The sequence below is a fragment of the Salvelinus namaycush genome, unplaced genomic scaffold (assembly GCF_016432855.1).
Source record: "Salvelinus namaycush isolate Seneca unplaced genomic scaffold, SaNama_1.0 Scaffold399, whole genome shotgun sequence".
Lineage (NCBI taxonomy): Eukaryota > Metazoa > Chordata > Actinopteri > Salmoniformes > Salmonidae > Salvelinus > Salvelinus namaycush.
The window spans coordinates 51,556-72,607 of NW_024060996.1; the positions used below are offsets into that span (position 1 = coordinate 51,556).

At 48.1% G+C, this 21,052-nt stretch overlaps 1 pseudogene; it reads left to right on the forward strand.

Moving 5' to 3' along the window:
* The first annotated feature begins 7,990 nt into the window (after window positions 1-7,990).
* The window catches only part of LOC120040981, a 49,500-nt pseudogene continuing 36,438 nt past the window's right edge, over window positions 7,991-21,052 (forward strand).

Consider the following 21,052-nt stretch of genomic DNA (forward strand, 5'->3'; position numbering starts at 1 on the left):
CAGTCGCTAACTCATCCTCCAATTTAGATTAACCTCGTGACCTCCCGGTCTCTTCTCTCTGGTTAGTAGCAGATAGACAACAGGGTCTGACCCTAATGGTGAAAAAACACTACTACCAAACCTTTATCATATTTTAGGTTTTAAAATATAGCAGAAATATACAGTACAAGATTATGTTGATTAAAGCCATGCAATATATCCAGGAATGACCACATTTGTGACCCGTTTCAGGAAAGCAGGCATATGTCGGGGGTCACTACTTCACAGGAGAGCTGTTTGAACCTAAACTTTTTCTAGTTTTTTAGCAGAAATGCCTTCTGGAACATGTGAACATTCATGTGCCTTAATAACACATTTGTATGCCATCTGTAAATACGAATAGAATTGTTAAATTACGAGCCTAGTTGGCTCGCAGAATTACTTTGAGCCGGTCAGTCACATTAGATACCTTTCCATGATACCTTTCCATCTGGCAATTGTTTTGTTAAATGTGTGGAGTTCAGAGCCAGAAGCAGACATTAGGAGAGAGAGAGAGCTGCAGAGTACCAGCACACCTGGCAGAGGTGACCTCTGACCTCTCCACTAGACATCACCGCCAAGCCCAGCGAAACAGGAAGTAAATAAATTACGACCGGGCAGAGGGAGCAGTCTGAGCTACTCAGGATGGATGGATGGATGGGGTTTCATCTGCTCCCAAACAGAAAAACAGAACAAATCAGTCCTCATAGACTGCGTCTCACATGGCCCTGCTCAAACGTAGTGCACTACAGGGAATAGGAAGACATTTGGAAGCCGCTCTGTCTGCGGTTATTGAACTATTCTACTTGTTGTTTGAGAAATATCAAAGTAAACACACAGAGACAGCTGTTTATAATGTTTATAACATTTATAATGAACAACTGATCTTTAATACTTTCATCGTCTTCTAACGTCTGGGTCTATTTGTATTAGATTTGTTCAAAACATTTGTCTTGAACATTGAGTCAATATGTACATCAGAACAGTGAGAGTGCAGGATGACACCCACCCAAACAAACACAGTGAGAACATCTGATTATCACACTGCACTGTACGAGCCATGGAGATGATCAGGAATGAGGTGGCTTGTATAGAGGATAATAAAATGAAAACAGGTGGAGGGATGGTCCCTCTGGTCCAGACTGAGTAGAAAGGTACCTTGGGTAAATATTGGCAAGGGGCCAGACACATGCAACGCGAGCATGCAAGCACACACAACGCAAGCATGCACACACATGAACACACACATACACACACACACACACTAACTGGAAAAAGCTGTCATTAGCTCTGAGAGTTTAAATCAGAGCTTTCTCTTCTCTGCAGGGCTGAACTCTGCAGCTCTCTCTTCTTTACACCCATCTGTCATCCCCCTCTCTCTCTCTACCTCCATCCCCCTCTCTCTCTACCTCCACCTCTCTCTCTCTACCTCCACCCCACTCTCTCTCTACCTCCACCTCCCTCTCTCTACCTCCATCCCCCTCTCTCTCTACCCCTCTCTCTCTCTACCCCTCTCTCTACCTCTACCTCCTATCTCGCTACCTCCATCCCCGTCTCTCTACCCCCTCTCTCTCTACCTCCACCCCCCTCTCTCGCTACCTCCATCCCCCTCTCTCTACCCCCTCTCTCTCTACCTCCACCCCACTCTCTCTCGACCTCCACCTCCCTCTCTCTACCTCCATCCCCCTCTCTCTCTACCCCTCTCTCTCTCTACCCCTCTCTCTCTCTCTACCTCCATCCCCTCTCTCTACCTCTACCTCCACCCCCTATCTCGCTACCTCCATCCCCGTCTCTCTACCCCCTCTCTCTCTACCTCCACCCCCCTCTCTCGCTACCTCCATCCCCCTCTCTCTACCCCCTCTCTCTACCTCCATCCCCCTCTCTCTACCCCTCTCTCTCTCTACCTCCATCCCCTCTCTCTACCTACACCTCCCTCTCTCTACCTCCACCCCCCTCTCTCTACCCTCTCTCTCTCTACCTCCATCCCCTCTCTCTCTCTACCCTCTATTCTTAATAAATAACCCAGATCCTCTCAAGTTACTTCTCTATATATTATCATATTAGCTCTGCCTTATTCTCATTTTAATTCCATCTCTGCAATCCTCTCCCCCTTTCTCCCTCTCACCCTCTCCCCCTGTCTCCCTCTCACCCTCTCACCCTTTCTACCTCTCACCCTCTCCCCCTTTCTCCCTCTCCCCCCTTCTCCCTCTCACCCTCTCCCCCTTTCTCCCTCTCACTCTATCCCCCTCCCCCTCTCCCCACTTCCACCCACCCCTTCTCTCTTCCCACCTCCACCCACCCCCTCTCTCTTTCTCCCCCCCTCACTCCCTCCCACCCTCCCTCCCTCCCTCCCACCACCACCCCTACCTATCTCTCCCTATCTCTCCCTTTCCCCACCTCTGCCACCCCCCTCTCTCTTTCAATACCCTTCCCTCCTTCCCTACCCCTCTCTATCTCCCTCTCTTTCTCTCCCTCCCTCCCTCCTTCCCACCACCTCTACCTCTACCTCTCTCTCATTCTCAGTTAAAATCACAACTACCTCTCTACTTTAGAGTGTTGGGCTAGTAACCAAAAAGGTTGCTAGTTCGAATCCCCGAGCTGACAAGGTGAAGAAAATCTGTTGATGTGCCCTTCAGCAAGGCATGTAACCGTAATTGCTCCAGGGTCGCCTTTGGGCCGTGACCCCACTCTCCGAGGGTGTCTCAGGGGGACTTGGTATATGCAAAAAACGGATTTCCAATTCAAACATGCATATTAATCACACGTGTGAAATATAAGCATACAACTAATTATTTTATTAGTATTAATTATTATTATAACACTCTGGGTCTGATTACAGAAATAGCAGTAGAACCAGAATCTCATAGACCACAGTCACACTTTATTTCAATACTAGATATGACTGATAAGCCATACGGTAGATCAGATGAAGGACTGACTGTTTATCTAGATAAAGCATATCCTATTGATGAGATACGGAAGCAGCTTAGACAGGCTGCTGACATGAGGGTCAATATGGAGAGGAAGAGGAGGGGGGCGGGAGGCGGGGGATATGTGAGGTCGTTGTCAATCACACATGCACGAACACACACACGTCCCGTAAATCAGGGGGATTTACAGGGGGAGGGCTGTTGACTGAATGAACAAATTAGGGGTTATTGATTTGAGAGCAGGGGGAACGATGTGGTTTACAGGGGTCCTAAACAGGAACATTCAAATACCATGCTAGGGTGCTGTAGGTGCAACATAATGGACGGACCACTAGCCACAATGTCAACACACTGCTATCAACACAAGTGGATCATTTAGGATACGGTATTTCTTGAGGTTATGGCTGATGTTTGTGTTTCATTTTATGTGGCAAGAAAACAAAAATGGATGAAAATGATGACATGAGGAGAGCTGGAATGCTTTGCTGGTGAAGTGGAGAAAGAGAGGAAACACAAGTAAGAAGGAGAGAACTTCTGTTTTAACATGAGGAGATAGTAAAGGAGGAAAGGGGAGAAAAATACAGCAAGTGAGAGGTGATGAATTGGTATTGACAGGGTGGGAGTGAAAAGGGCCAGTAGGAGGGAGGGAGGGAGGGAGGGAGGGAGGGAGGGAGGGAGGGAGGGAGAAAGAGAGAGAGAGAGAGAGAGAGAGAGAGATTGAAAAGAGAGAGAGAGAGAAAGAGAGAGAGAGAGAGAGAGAGAGAGAGAGAGAGAGAGAGAGAGAGAGAGAGAGAGAAAGAGAGAGAGAGAGAGAGAGAGAGAAAGATTGAAAAGAGAGAGAGAGAGAGAGAGAGACAGAATGAAGGAAAGTGAATGGTATGGCTGTATTGTAATGGTGGAGACATGACGAGAGGTTGTGACATTAACTAGAGTTGTGCTGTGGCTGGTCTGGCTGCTGTAACCTAATCACAGTGAAAGGACACACCCGGGGTACACATAAAAGAGATGATCTCACTACTGACCTCACTTCCTGTGACCGGGACCAGAGTAGGGTTACTGATTGTCCTAATACAAACAAGCTGAGAGTGTGAAAGAGAGGGTGTGTGTGAGTGTGCATGATTGAATGGTAGTGTGTGTGAGTGTGCATGATTGAATGGTAGTGTGTGTGCGATGGAGTATGATTTAAGTTTGCTCATTTGTGTGTGTGTGTGTGTGTCACTCAGTCTAACCTCTCTCGCATGCTGTCTGTCTCTCCAGTAGCAGCTGCCTGCAGTAGGGTCAATCTCTATTCCATCCTCTCCTCTGACCTGCTCTTGTCTTCACTCCCAAGGTCGTGACCTCTCTTTCCAGCCCTGTATCCAAACCTCTCCACTGTGACAGCACGGTAACACTGGACCACCCAATACACACACACACACACACACACACACACACACACACACACACACACACACACACACACACACACACACACACACACACACACACACACACACACACACACACACACACACACAAACAAACCACATAGTGGAAGGCTGGGATGCATATTGTAGGCCGGTTGCTCTCTCAATGAATAGTGAAGACCTGTACTGCATAAGAATGTTTCATAACCAGTATATAATGTGCTCATTCCTAGACAGTACTTATGGTGTCATACTGTATGTACAGTAGCCTATGTCCAAATTCTACCGGTGCTTAGAATAAGCAGCCAGCAAACCTCACCAACACATAACAGCCAGTGTCCAGTTGCACTTTTAAGTACATCAGAGAAGCCGACAAATCAAATGAGCTCTTTGTTCTATAGATTATGATTGTATTAGGGGACTGGCAATGCAAACAAGTGGCTAACCGTGCTCCTGAGGGATCACATTTCCAGATCTAGCCTAAACACACGTGACAAGAGCAGGCGTGTGACAGGCCAGCCACACGGTGGAAAGCAGATCGAGCATAGTGGAGTAGAGGACCGACAGAGAGGAGAGGAGATTAGAGGAGAGGAGAGGAGAGGAGTGGAGAGGAGAGGAGAGGAGAGGAGAGGAGAGGAGAGGAGAGGAGAGGAGAGGAGAGGAGAGGAGAGGAGAGGAGAGGAGAGGAGAGGAGAGGAGAGGAGAGGAGAGGAGAGGAGAGTGGCTTTCATTCGGAAGTCTGAGAAAGCATACAAGTCAGATATAAACACCAAGTTAGGGCTGTTTACAAAACCCAGCAGCAGAACCAATGGAAACCATACGGTGCAAGAAGGCAGGGGAGTGTGTTTGTGTGTGTGTAGAATCGGGGCTGGCAAGGGAGTGTGTGTGTGTGTGTGTGTGTGTGTGTGTGTGTGTGTGTGTGTGTGTGTGTGTGTGTGTGTGTGTGTGTGTGTGTGTGTGTGTGTGTGTGTGTGTGTGTGTGTGTGTGCGTGTGTGTGTGTGTGTGTGTGTTCGTGCATGTTGTGTGTGTGTGTGTGTGTGTGTGTGTGTGTCTGTGTGTGTGTGTGTGTGTGTGTGTGTGTGTGTGTGTGTGTGTGTGTGTGTGTGTGTGTGTGTGTGTGTGTGTGTGTGCGCGTGTGTGTGTAAAGAAGGGGGGCTGTCAGGGGAGTGTGTGTGTGTGTGTGTGTGTGTGTGTGTGTGTGTGTGTGTGTGTGTGTGTGTGTGTGTGTGTGTGTGTGTGTGTGTGTGTGTAGAAGGGGGGCTGGCAGGAGGTTCAAAATTCTAATGTAATAGAAAGAAAATGGGCCTAATGTTTTTAAATACACAGTTATCCAAGCAGAATGCAATTCAATCACAAGTATATTTCTCTCATGACATGGTATGGTTTTGCTTCTTCTTTATTCATTCTTCCTTTGCCGCCAAGGGATTGCTGCATTTAACGTATTTCAACCTATCGTCTGCAGATAAAGCTGTTTTGAATTGCCTTTCATCACATGGGAACAAAAACAGATTCTTGGTGAATTGCGCAGCGCATTCCGCCAGGTTTTCTGGGACCTAGATATGAAATAAAAACGTGGGAGTATTAAGTTGATCAAAATCCCCAAACCATAAGCACGCACGCACATGCACACGCACACGCACGCACGCACGCACGCACGCACACACACACACACGCACGCACGCACGCACGCACGCACGCACGCACGCACGCACGCACGCACGCACACACACACGCACACACACTTATAGACAATCCAACTGTAACACAACCCCCCCAAGGTTCCGGGTGAAATACATCGGTGTTCTTTGCTACAATGCCAGAATGACATTCCATTCAGTGTGCCTTCATACAGCATGGGGAAATCAGCTTTTCTCAGGCCTGGTTGACTTGGTCAATTTCATGCTTTTCTAATGGAGTGGGAGGAGAAGGAGAAGTATTCATTTGGAAGTGTTTGGAGGGGCTGCCGGGAGTGCCAACAGTGAGTTCAAGTGTAGGCCTCTATCACACTCCATCTCTGACTATGTATGAGCAGGGTGTGTACATTCATCTATTTTAGTTGTCTCTTTCTCCCACTTCCCTCTCCCACTTTGCTACTTTTCTTTCCGTACAGTACCAATATTCACCTCTTCTCTCCTTCCCTGTCACTACCAAAACTATTGATTTTTCTCCCTCTATATCCCCCCGATATGTCACCCTCCCTCCCTGTCTCTCTGAGTGTCCCGTTGTTATTCCCTATAGGCCAGGGCTGTGAACAGACTGTGTAGATCCCTCCAGGCTATGCGGCTGTGTGTAAGGCTGAGGACTGGGAAGGAGACTCTGGGGAATCATATTGACGATCTGCCTCTTAATGAGGAGAGGAGCAGACCAGGAGATGAGATTAAGATGGAGAGCAGAGATGGAAGGGAGAGAGAGAGAGATGGAGGGAGAGAGAGAGAGAGAGAGAGAGAGGGGGGGGGGGAAGGGAGGGAGGGAGGGAGGGAGGGAGGGAGGGAGGGAGGGAGGGAGGGAGGGAGGGAGGGAGGGAGGGAGGGAGGGAGGGAGGGAGGGAGGGAGGGAGGGAGGGAGGGATGGGAGAGAGAAAGGGAGAGAGGTAGAGAGAGAAGGAGAGAGGTAGAGAGAGAGGGAGAGAGGTAGAGAGAGGAAGGGGCAGAGAGAGTGGAGGAGAGCGGTGGAGAGAGGGAGAGAGGTAGAGAGAGAGGGAGGAGAGATGGAGGGAGAGACAGAGAGAGGTAGAGAGAGAGGCAGAGAGGTAAAGAGAGGTAGAGAGAGAGGGATGAGAGATGGAGGGAGAGGTAGAGAGAGGTAGAGAGAGGTAGAGAGAGAGGGAAGAGAGATGGAGGGAGAGGTAGAGAGAGAGGGAGAGAGGTAGAGAGAGGTAGAGAGAGAGAGGAGAGATGGAGGGAGAGGTAGAGAGAGGTAGAGAGAGAGGGAAGAGAGATGGAGGGAGAGGTAGAGAGAGGTAGAGAGAGAGGGAGGAGAGGTGGAGGGAGAGGTAGAGAGAGGTAGAGAGAGGGAGAGAGGTAGAGAGAGGTAGAGAGAGGGAGGAGAGATGGAGGGAGAGACAGAGAGGGATGGAGAGAGGGAGGAGAGATGGAGGGAGAGGTAGAGAGAGGTAGAGAGAGAGGGAGAGAGGTAGAGAGAGGTAGAGAGAGAGGGAGGAGAGATGGAGGGAGGTAGAGAGAGGTAGAGAGAGGTAGAGAGAGAGGGAGGAGAGATGGAGGGAGAGGTAGAGAGAGGTAGAGAGAGAGGGAGGAGAGATGGAGGGAGGTAGAGAGAGGTAGAGAGAGGTAGAGAGAGGTAGAGAGAGAGGGAGTGGTAAAGAGAGAGTGAGGAGAGAGTATGTCCAGTATATTGTATAGGTGACTGTCTAGAACATGGGTGTCAAACTCTGGCCCGCGGGCCAAATTTGGCCCGCGGGGTAATTATATTTGGCCCGCGAGACAATACCAAATTACTACTAGAGCTGGCCCGCCGGTATTATACAGCGCATTCACCGCTAATACTACGAATCCCATAATGCTCTGCTGTTGTTTTCGCGCGCCAATCAGGACAGGACCCAAAAACGCCCTCTCCTCTGTGACAGTAGTCATAGCAACATAGACGCTACAACTGTCAGCGCGATATCCCTTCCCAAAAATGGCGAAAAGAAAGGCAGAAAACAGGAGCTTTCTGGACAAGTGGGAGGCAGAATATCTGTTTACATATGTAAAAGACAAACCTGTTTGTCTTGTTTGTGGAGTCAACGTGGCTGTAAGTAAGGAGTAAAACATTAGACGACACTATGAAACGAAACACCATGACAAATACAAGGACCTGGACATGACTCAAAGGAGCCAGAAAGTAGAGGAGATGAAAAGAAGTTTGGTTTCACAACAGAATATGTTCAAAAAAGCCACATCACAAAGTGAGGCTGCTGTAAAGGCTAGTTATATAGTGGCAGCAGAGATCGCAAAATCAGCCCGGCCCTTTAATGAGGGAGAGTTCGTGAAAAAGTGCATGATGAAAGTTTGTGACCTCGTATGCCCAGAGAAAAAGCAAGCATTTTCAAACGTGAGCCTGAGCAGGAACACAGTAGCTGATCGCACATGTGATCTTGCCACCAATCTGTATGACCAGTTGATGGAAAAGGGAAAAGATTTCGTTGCGTTCTCCCTCGCTGTGGATGAGAGCTGCGACGCATCTGATACTGCTCAGCTGTCAGTCTTCATCCGTGGAGTGGACTCAAATCTGTGTGTTACGGAGGAGCTATTGGGATTCAAATCAATGCATGGCACAACCACAGGAAAGGAAATCTTTGAGGAGGTTTCCAAATGTGTAACTGAAATAAAGCTGCCGTGGGATAAACTCATTGGATTAACGACAGATGGTGCGCCAGCGATGTGCGGTAAAAAGAGTGGACTGGTGGGAAGGGTTCGGGAGAAGATGCGGGAAGAGAACTGTGCAGGTGAGCTAACTGTTTACCACTGCATCATACATCAGGAATCACTGTGTGCCAAAGCCCTAAAGATGGAACATGTTATGACCACAGTAACACAGGTAGTTAACTTTATAAGAGCCAAAGGTCTGAATCACCGCCAGTTAAATTTTTTTCTAGAAGAGTGTGGTTCGGAATACGCAGACGTGCCGTATCACACAGAGGTGAGATGGCTAAGCAGAGGAAAAGTACTGAACAGATGTTTCGAGCTGCGTGAGGAAATATGTCAATTCCTGGAAACCAAAGGGAAGGATACAGCAGAGCTCCGGGAGCAAAAGTTTCTGTGTGAGCTGGCCTTTCTCTGTGACATCTCGAGCCATCTCGATGCGCTGAACCTGCAGCTTCAGGGGCGTGGGCACATCATCACAGACATGTACGCTGCAGTGAGGGCCTTTAAAACTAAACTGTGCCTGTGGGAGAATCAGATGCTGCAAGGAAACCCTTGCCATTTTCCCTGCTGCCAAACCATAAAAGCGCAGATCTCTACCGCCGTGTTCCCATGCGCACAGTTTGCTGAAAAACTCAGTGTTCTCGCCGCTGAGTTTAGCCGGCGATTTGCCGACTTCGATGTCCAAAAATGTAGGTTTGAACTGCTTAGTAATCCCTTCGCAGTTGATGTGGAAAATGCACCAACCAACATCCAAATGGAGCTGATTGAACTCCAGTGCAACGACACGCTGAAGTCAAAGTATGATGCTGTGGGCGCCGCACAGTTTCCACGGTTCATCCCTGACACAATGCCTCAGCTCCGCACCCAAGCTGCTCAGATGCTCTCCATGTTCGGCAGCACTTATCTATGCGAGCAACTTTTCTCCTCGATGAAGATGACCAAAACAACTCACAGGAGACGTCTGACTGATGAACACCTTCACTCGATACTGAGGATTTCTTCAGCTCAGAGCCTGAGCCCAGACATTGATGAACTAGCATCCAAGAAGAGATGCCAGGTATCCTGGCTTGGGCACATCAGATTAGATCAGTGTGCAATAATTAACGTTTTCTTTGTGCACTTTTTCTTGCTACAAGGCATGGGCTTGAATGGTTGATTAATTTATTATCATTTTATTTGTAAAATTATTAGCCAGTGGAAAAAGTTTATTTTGGTATTTAAATCAGAAGGCTGCAAATAGAAAAGAGGCATACGATTTTTATTTAAATTTTATTTATTTAATAAATGAATGCCATTGATGTGTTTTTTCATTTGAAATTCGATTTTGCATGTCTCCACTATTAAATTATATATTGTATGGTAATAAGCGATGCTTGTTCCATATTCAATGTTAAAGCAAAACTTGTTTGGGTCCATATTAAAAGGTTAATTTGTTCAATGTTGGCCCGCGACTTTGTTCAGGTTTTACATTTTGGCCCACTGGGTATTTGAGTTTGACACCCCTGGTCTAGAACATTATGTGAGTGTGGCTGAACTAATCAGTAAAGTATCTGCAAGTGTCTAGTGAGTCAGCACGGTGAACATTACACATGTTGTCTGCCCAACGCATTGAAAACACTGTGAAATATCTGACCCAGCTGCCAGCTACTTGCACAGTCTGTGTGTATACGTATGTGTGTGGGTGTGCATGCGCTCTGTATGTGTGCACGCATGTGTGCGTGTGGGTGTGGGTGGGTGGATGGGTGTGGATTCTGCTACCCCCAGCTTGTTCCAGCTGTATTATTCCTGGGAGCTGTGGAGAGATGACCCAGTCCCCATCTGACACACTCCCCTCGAGGTGTGAGAGAAGAGAGAGCCTCACCATTTACATATCAACCTGATTTAGCAGAGAGAGAGAGCTTATTATCTATATCACTTGCATTGGCAACTTAAACATATGTTTCCCATGCCAATAAACCTCTTTGAATTGAATTGAACTGAATTGAGAGTGGGAGGGAGAGAGGTAGAGAGAGGTAGAGAAAGAGGGAGAGAGGTAGAGAGAGTGGGAGGGAGAGAGGTAGAGAGAGGTAGAGAAAGAGGGAGAGAGGTAGAGAGAGTGGGAGAGAGGTAGAGAGAGGTAGAGAAAGAGGGAGAGAGGTAGAGAGAGTGGGAGGGAGAGAGGTAGAGAGAGGTAGAGAAAGAGGGAGAGAGGTAGAGAGAGTGGGAGGGAGAGAGGTAGAGAGAGGTAGAGAAAGAGGGAGAGAGGTAGAGAGAGTGGGAGGGAGAGAGGAGGAACAATAAAGTTAAGTGAGTGTATCATATGACAGTATGAGGACAGAAATGTCCGTGTTCCATCCACTATCGCTGGTACTTTTCCTCCATCCTCCTTCCCTTCTCCTCCCTTCCATCCCCGTCCATCCTCCTTCCTTCCTCCTTCCCTCCTCCTTCCCTCTTCCTCCCCTCCTTCTCCCCTCCTTCATCCTCCTTCCCTCCTCCTCCCCTACCCCTCTCACCTTCACCTCCTGTGTTCTGTCCCTGTGGTAGTCTCCTGTGGCTGGTCCAATCTGTCCTCTCTCCTGTCTCCCGCTCTCCTTGTCAGCTGGCTCTCTATAGCGCCCCCTGAGGACATGACAGGTGTACATGACACACAACACTGAGCATGAGGGGACCTGTGGCACACACACACACACACACACACACACACACACACACACACACACACACACACACACACACACACACACACACACACACACACACACACACACACACACACACACACACACACACACACACACACACACATATATAAGTAGATGTATGCTGGAACACACACACAAACTTTGCACAGCACCTATCCTGGCAAGCATGGAGGCATGCTGGCATGGACACACACACACATAATGATAATGTCAAATAAAGCTTTAGGTAACTCACATCGGAAACAGGGCACACAAATCTCAAACATATTCACTTGACATCATCTCAATCCTCCACTACTAATCACTAGTCTCTGCCAGAGGCCTTCTGATAGAGCAGTAAGACCAGCAGGCAGGCCTCCCACTGAGAATCATCATCACTATGTATCATCTATTTATACATCAGAGAGAGAGAGAACACTGCCCCCGCCGTGGGATCAATGTGTCTGAGTTTGTGCTCCGTCTGTCTGTGTATGTACACATCCTACGGCCATGGGGAGAAACATCGATATACAGACCCTCCTCCCCAGTCGCTAAGCCTTCAATACACTAGCCAAAGGCTCAAGAGGAGGAGGAAGTAGAGGAGGAGGTAGAGGAGGAGGAGGTATATGAGGAGGACATAAAGGAGGAGGGTATAGAGGAGTATATAGAGGAGGAGGAGGATATAGAGGAGGAGGAGAATATAGAAATGTAGGTAGAGGAGGAGGATATAGAGGAGGAGGAGGATATAGCAGAGATGTAGATGAGGAGGATATAGAGGAGGAGTAGAGGAGGAGGATATAGCTGAGGTGTAGAGGAGGAGGATATAGAGGAGGAGTAGAGGAGGAGGATATAGCTGAGGTGTAGAGGAGGAGGATATAGCTGAGGTGTAGAGGAGGAGGATATAGAGGAGGAGTAGAGGAGGAGGATATAGCTGAGGTGTAGAGGAGGAGGATATAGCTGAGGTGTAGAGGAGGAGGATATAGAGGAGGAGTAGAGGAGGAGGATATAGCTGAGGTGTAGAGGAGGAGGATATAGCTGATGTGTAGATGAGGAGGATATAGAGGAGGAGTAGAGGAGGAGGATATAGCTGAGCTGTAGAGGAGGAGGATATAGAAGAGGTGTAGATGAGGAGGATATAGAGGAGGAGTAGAGGAGGAGGATATAGCTGAGGTGTAGAGGAGGAGGATATAGCTGAGGTGTAGAGGAGGAGGATATAGCTGAGGTGTAGATGAGGAGGATATAGAGGAGGAGTAGAGGAGGAGGATATAGCTGAGGTGTAGAGGAGGAGGTATATGAGGAGGAGGATATAGAGGAGGTGTAGAGGAGGAGGATATAGCTGAGGTGTAGATGAGGAGGATATAGAAGAGGTGTAGAGGAGGAGGATATAGAGGAGGAGTAGAGGAGGAGGTATATGAGGAGGAGGATATAGAGGAGGTGTAGAGGAGGAGGATATAGCTGAGGTGTAGATGAGGAGGATATAGAGGAGGAGGAGGATATAGAAGAGGTGTAGATGAGGAGGATATAGAGGAGGAGTAGAGGAGGAGGATATAGCTGAGGTGTAGAGAAGGAGGTATATGAGGAGGAGGATATAGAGGAGGGGTAGAGGAGGAGGAGGACATAGATGAGGTGTAGAGGAGGAGGATATAGAGGAGGTGTAGAGGAGGAGGATATATAGATGAGGTGTAGAGGAGGAGGATATAGCTGAGGTGTAGAGGAGGAGGATATAGATGAGGTGTAGAGGAGGAGGATATAGATGAGGTCTAGATGAGGAGGATATAGAGGAGGAGTAGAGGAGGAGGATATAGCTGAGGTGTAGAGGAGGAGGTATATGAGGAGGAGGATATAGAGGAGGTGTAGAGCAGGAGGATATAGCTGAGGTGTAGATGAGGAGGATATAGAGGAGGAGTAGAGGAGGAGGATATAGCTGAGGTGTAGAGGAGGAGGTATATGAGGAGGAGGATATAGAGGAGGTGTAGAGGAGGAGGAGGACATAGATGAGGTGTAGAGGAGGAGGATATATAGATGAGGTGTAGAGGAGGAGGATATAGATGAGGTGTAGAGGAGGAGGATGTAGATGAGGTGTAGAGGAGGAGGATATATAGATGAGGTGTAGAGGAGGAGGATATATAGATGAGGTGTAGAGGAGGAGGATATAGATGAGGTGTAGAGGAGGAGGATATAGATGAGGTGTAGAGGAGGAGGATATATAGATGAGGTGTAGAGGAGGAGGAGGTATATGAGGTGTAGAGGAGGAGGAGGTATATGAGGTGTAGAGGAGGAGGATATAGATGAGGTGTAGAGGAGGAGGATATAGATGAGGTGTAGAGGAGGAGGATATAGATGAGGTGTAGAGGAGGAGGTATATGAGGTGTAGAGGAGGAGGATATAGAAGAGGTGTAAGAGGAGGAGGATATAGAAGGTGTAGAGGAGGAGGATATAGATGAGGTGTAGAGGAGGAGGGTATAGAAGAGGTGTAGAGGAGGAGGATATAGAAGGTGTAGAGGAGGAGGATATAGATGAGGTGTAGAGGAGGAGGATATAGAAGGTGTAGAGGAGGAGGATATAGATGAGCTGTAGAGGAGGAGGGTATAGAAGAGGTGTAGAGGAGGAGGCTATAGAAGGTGTAGAGGAGGAGGATATAGATGATGTGTAGAGGAGAAGGGTATAGAATAGGTGTAGAGGAGGAGGATATAGAAGGTGTAGAGGAGGAGGGTATAGAAGAGATGTAGAGGAGGAGGATATAGAAGGTGTAGAGGAGGAGGATATAGATGAGGTGTAGAGGAGGAGGATGTATATGAGGTGTAGAGGAGGAGGGTATAGATGAGGTGTAGAGGAGGAGGATATAGATGAGGTGTAGAGGAGGAGGATATAGATGAGGTGTAGAGGAGGAGGGTATAGATGAGGTGTAGAGGAGGAGGATATAAATGAGGTGTAGAGGAGGAGGGTATAGATGAGGTGTAGAGGAGGAGGATATATAAGAGGTGTAGAGGAGGAGGATATATAAGAGGTGTAGAGGAGGAGGATATAGATGAGGTGTAGAGGAGGAGGAGGATATAGAAGAGGTGTAGATGAGGAGGACATAGATGAGGTGTAGATGAGGAGGACATAGATGAGGTGTAGAGGAGGAGGATATATAGATGAGGTGTAGAGGAGGAGGATATATAGATGAGGTGTAGAGGAGGAGGATATAAATGAGGTGTAGAGGAGGAGGATATATAAGAGGTGTAGAGGAGGAGGATATAGATGAGGTGTAGAGGAGGAGGAGGATATAGAAGAGGTGTAGAGGAGGAGGATATAGATGAGGTGTAGAGGAGGAGGATATATAGATGAGGTGTAGAGGAGGAGGAGGTATATGAGGTGTAGAGGAGGGGGATATAGAAGAGGTGTAGAGGAGGAGGAGGTATATGAGGTGTAGAGGAGGGGGATATAGAAGAGGAGTAGAGGAGGATATATAGATGAGGTGTAGAGAAGGAGGAGGATATAGAAGAGGTGTAGATGAGGAGGACATAGATGAGGTGTAGATGAGGAGGACATAGATGAGGTGTAGAGGAGGAGGATATATAGATGAGGTGTAGAGGAGGAGGATATAAATGAGGTGTAGAGGAGGAGGATATAGATGAGGTGTAGAGGAGGAGGATATAGATGAGGTGTAGAGGAGGAGGATATAGATGAGGTGTAGAGGAGGAGGATATAGATGAGGTGTAGAGGAGGAGGTATATGAGGTGTAGAGGAGGAGGATATAGAAGAGGTGTAGAGGAGGAGGATATAGAAGGTGTAGAGGAGGAGGATATAGATGAGGTGTAGAGGAGGAGGGTATAGAAGAGGTGTAGAGGAGGAGGATATAGAAGGTGTAGAGGAGGAGGATATAGATGAGCTGTAGAGGAGGAGGATATAGAAGGTGTAGAGGAGGAGGATATAGATGAGCTGTAGAGGAGGAGGGTATAGAAGAGGTGTAGAGGAGGAGGATATAGAAGGTGTAGAGGAGGAGGATATAGAGGAGGTGTAGAGGAGGAGGATATAGAAGGTGTAGAGGAGGAGGATATAGATGAGCTGTAGAGGAGGAGGGTATAGAAGAGGTGTAGAGGAGGAGGATATAGAAGAGGTGTAGAGGAGGAGGATATAGAGGAGGAGTAGAGGAGGAGGTATATGAGGAGGAGGATATAGAGGAGGTGTAGAGGAGGAGGATATAGCTGAGGTGTAGATGAGGAGGATATAGAGGAGGAGGAGGATATAGAAGAGGTGTAGATGAGGAGGATATAGAGGAGGAGTAGAGGAGGAGGATATAGCTGAGGTGTAGAGAAGGAGGTATATGAGGAGGAGGATATAGAGGAGGGGTAGAGGAGGAGGAGGACATAGATGAGGTGTAGAGGAGGAGGATATAGAGGAGGTGTAGAGGAGGAGGATATATAGATGAGGTGTAGAGGAGGAGGATATAGCTGAGGTGTAGAGGAGGAGGAAATAGATGAGGTGTAGAGGAGGAGGATATAGATGAGGTCTAGATGAGGAGGATATAGAGGAGGAGTAGAGGAGGAGGATATAGCTGAGGTGTAGAGGAGGAGGTATATGAGGAGGAGGATATAGAGGAGGTGTAGAGCAGGAGGATATAGCTGAGGTGTAGATGAGGAGGATATAGAGGAGGAGTAGAGGAGGAGGATATAGCTGAGGTGTAGAGGAGGAGGTATATGAGGAGGAGGATATAGAGGAGGTGTAGAGGAGGAGGAGGACATAGATGAGGTGTAGAGGAGGAGGATATATAGATGAGGTGTAGAGGAGGAGGATATAGATGAGGTATAGAGGAGGAGGATATATAGATGAGGTGTAGAGGAGGAGGATATATAGATGAGGTGTAGAGGAGGAGGATATAGATGAGGTGTAGAGGAGGAGGATATAGATGAGGTGTAGAGGAGGAGGATATATAGATGAGGTGTAGAGGAGGAGGAGGTATATGAGGTGTAGAGGAGGAGGAGGTATATGAGGTGTAGAGGAGGAGGATATAGATGAGGTGTAGAGGAGGAGGATATAGATGAGGTGTAGAGGAGGAGGATATAGATGAGGTGTAGAGGAGGAGGTATATGAGGTGTAGAGGAGGAGGATATAGAAGAGGTGTAAGAGGAGGAGGATATAGAAGGTGTAGAGGAGGAGGGTATAGATGAGGTGTAGAGGAGGAGGGTATAGAAGAGGTGTAGAGGAGGAGGATATAGAGGAGGTGTAGAGGAGGAGGATATAGATGAGGTGTAGAGGAGGAGGCTATAGAAGGTGTAGAGGAGGAGGATATAGATGATGTGTAGAGGAGGAGGGTATAGAATAGGTGTAGAGGAGGAGGATATAGAAGGTGTAGAGGAGGAGGGTATAGAAGAGATGTAGAGGAGGAGGATATAGAAGGTGTAGAGGAGGATGATATAGATGAGGTGTAGAGGAGGAGGATGTATATGAGGTGTGGAGGAGGAGGGTATAGATGAGGTGTAGAGGAGGAGGATGTATATGAGGTGTAGAGGAGGAGGGTATAGATGAGGTGTAGAGGAGGAGGATATAGATGAGGTGTAGAGGAGGAGGATATAGCTGAGGTGTAGAGGAGGAGGATATATAAGAGGTGTAGAGGAGGAGGATATATAAGAGGTGTAGAGGAGGAGGATATAGATGAGGTGTAGAGAAGGAGGAGGATATAGAGGAGGTGTAGAGGAGGAGGATATATAGATGAGGTGTAGAGGAGGAGGATATAGATGAGGTGTAGAGGAGGAGGATATAGAAGAGGTGTAGAGGAGGAGGATATAGAGGAGGTGTAGAGGAGGAGGATATATAGATGAGGTGTAGAGGAGGAGGATATAGATGAGGTGTAGATGAGAAGATAGAGTTGTATTGATCATTGAGAAAGTAGACAGTTTAGCCATCCTGGAGTGAAGTATGGTGAGAGAAGTGGGCCCAGGTGATACAGACAGATATCATGCCTGCAGCTGTTTGGCCTTGCTTTAACACCCAGGATATACTGCCTTGTGTTTTGAGGTCAGTTCTGAGATGAAAAGATAAGAAATGAAAGAGATAAAATATGAGTGTTATTACAGCTCCTCCTTATCTTATTACACGTCTGCCTGGCTTCATAGGAGTTCCCATGGGTGTGGTGTGGAACAGGCTGCTAAATGAGGTTGGTGTACGGATAGCAGTCTTTTGAGGGGTATAGGCTAATTACATTTCCCTGACATAAATGAACAGTACGATAAAGGGAATCTATTGTTTGAAAATGAAATGCTATCTTAATTGCTAAGGAGGGATCTATCTGATCTGAATCAGTTATAGAGGACTTATATATATAATCTGTTATAGAGGATTTATATATATAATCTGTTACAGAGGATTTATATATATAATCTGTTACAGAGGACTTATATATATAATCTGTTATAGAGGATTTATATATATATAATCTGTTATAGAGGATTTATATATATAATCTGTTATAGAGGATTTATATATATATAATCTGTTATAGAGGATTTATATATATCATCTGTTATAGAGGATTTATATATATAATCTGTTATAGAGGATTTATATATATCATCTGTTATAGAGGATTTATATATATCATCTGTTATAGAGGACTTAATAAGATGTAAATGGCTGAAGCCGGTGTGTTGTTGTTCAAGTAATGTGATCAGAATGGTTCAAGTGAAGCTGATGTGGTTTGGGTATAGGGAACAGGGAACAGGGCTTGGATCTAGTGTGTTGTCAGAGTGGGGGTCATTGAAATGGCTGCAATGGGAATTCAGTCTGTGACTCTCTCAGGACTAAAATAGGGAAGAATGGCATTAGTTGGGGCGATGCAATCAGCATGACTACATTACTGAGAATGATGGAGGGGTGAGGGAGGGGGATGACAAGACGCTGAGACGCAAACTTTTAACTGTACGCCATGAGTCCTAGGAGGGGGAGGAAGGGTGAGACAGGAGGGGAAGACGGGAGAAATGTTGGTCTTTGTTGACGATCCATAACCACAAATGTGAAGTAACTCAAAACCAAGGCCAGGAAATCGATTGAAAGGTTTTTCAAAAATATACATCACTCCCTTTGCCTTTCTCTTGCATTTCTTTCTCTGAAATCGAATTACCAAATAACCCCCAAGAAAAATCACGGCAAAGACGGCACGGTCCAACAAAACAACATTATGGAAATTGTTTAAGACTTTCCGTTTTCACAAGAGGCCGAATGAAGAACAACCCTTCTGGACTGGAGGACTGGAGGACTGGAGTACTGGAGGACTGCAGGACTGGAGTACTGGAGGACTGGAGGACTGGAGGACTGGAGGACTGGAGTACTGGAGGACTGGAGGACTGGAGGACTGGAGGACTGCAGGACTGGAGTACTGGAGGACTGGAGGACTGGAGGACTGCAGGAGTGGAGGACTGGAGGACTGGAGGACTGGAGTACTGGAGGACTGCAGGAGTGGAGGACTGGAGGACTGCAGGAGTGGAGGACTGCAGGACTGGAGGACTGGAGGACTGGAGGACTGGAGGAGTGGAGGACTGCAGGACTGGAGGACTGGAGGACTGCAGGAGTGGAGGACTGGAGGACTGCAGGAGTGGAGGACTGCAGGACTGGAGGACTGGAGGACTGGAGGAGTGGAGGACTGGAGGAGTGGAGGACTGCAGGACTGGAGGACTGGAGGACTGGAGGACTGGAGGACTGCAGGACTGGAGGACTGGAGGACTGGAGGACTGCAGGACTGGAGGACTGGAGGACTGCAGGACTGGAGGACTGGAGGACTGCAGGACTGGAGGACTGGAGGACTGCAGGACTGGAGGACTGGAGGACTGGAGGACTGGAGGACTGGAGGAGGAGAAAAGATGTTGTTGAATATGCGAGGGGTCTACATTTCAGTATTTACCCTCACTACAAACCCAATTACATCAAATCAGATTCAGTGTTTACGATAACGTCAGGGGATGATTAAGTCAGACCCAATGTTCCCCAGAACATATTCCGGCATACTCTTTTGATTTTGGCTCCTCAACCCTTTCACCCCTATCCCCTCCCTCAGGCCCCCCAATCCCAAGCCCCTCTACCCATATCCCTCTGCTTCCACAACCTCCAGGGGCCATGCAGAAAGCAAACAACAAGAGAATGAAATCAACTGATGTAACGATTCTCCTCTTCCTCTTCATCCGAAGAGGAGGAGCATGGATTGAACCAAGACGTAGCGTTGTGATAAGACATAATTTATTAAAGTAAAGACGAAAAAACACGAAAACACTTTAACAAACTACAAAACAACAAACGACGTAGACGCACCTGAACATAAGAACTTACATGACACGAAGAACGCATGAAACAGGAACAGACTACATAAACCGAACGAACGAACAAACAAACCGAAACAGTCCCGTGTGGCGTAACATACACAGACACTGACACAGGAGACAACCACCCACGACAAACAAAGTGAAAACACCTACCTTAATATGATTCTCAATCAGAGGAGATGAAAACCACCTGCCTGTAATTGAGAACCATATCAGGTACCCATAAACCAACATAGAAACACAAAACATAGACTGCCCACCCAAACTCACGTCCTGACCAACTAACACATACAAAAACTAACAGAAAACAGGTCAGGAACGTGACATAACCCCCCCCTTAAGGTGCGAACTCCGGGCGCACCAGCACAAAGTCTAGGGGAGGGTCTGGGTGGGCATCTGACCACGGTGGTGGCTCAGGCTCTGGGCGAGGTCCCCACCCCACCATAGTCAATCCCAGCTTACGTCTCCCCCTTAGAATGACCACCCTCCTATTACACCCACTTAATTTAAATGGTAACATCAAGATAAGGGGCAGCACCAGGATAAGGTAGCACAGGACAGAGAGATAGCTCAAGACAGAGAGGTAGGTCAGGATAGAGAGGTAGCTCAGGATAGAGGGGCAACTCCGGACTGAAGGGCAGCTCCGGACAGAGAGACAGCTCTGGACTGAGGGGCAGTTCTGGATTAATGACAGCTCCGGGCTGAGGGGCTGCTCATGGCTGGCTGACGGCTCTGGACGCTCATGGCTGGCTGACGGCTCTAGACGCTCATGGCTGGCTGACGGCTCTGGACGCTCATGGCTGGCTGACGGCTCTGGACGCTCATGGCTGGCTGACGGCTCTGGACGCTCATGGCTGGCTGACGGCTCTGGACGCTCATGGCTGGCTGACGGCTCTGGACGCTCATGGCTGGCTGACGGCTCTGGACGCTCATGGCTGGCTGACGGCTCTGGACGCTCATGGCTGGCTGACGGCTCTGGACGCTCATGGCTGGCTGGCGGCTCTGGACGCTCATGGCTGGTTGGCGGCTCTGGCAGATCCTGTCTGGTTGGCGGCTCTGGCAGATCCTGTCTGGTTGGCGGCTCTGGCAGATCCTGTCTGATTGGCGGCTCTGGCAGATCCTGTCTGGTTGGCGGCTCTGGCAGATCCTGTCTGGTTGGCGGCTCTGGCAGATCCTGTCTGGTTGGCGGCTCTGGCAGATCCTGTCTGTTTGGCGGCTCTGGCAGATCCTGACTGACGAATGGCTCTAGCGGCTCCTGACTGACTAACGGCTCTGACGGCTCGGGACAGACGGGCGGCTCTAATGGCTCGGGACAGACGGATGGCTCAGACGGCACTGGGCAGACGGATGGCTCAGATAGCGCTGGGGAGACGGATGGC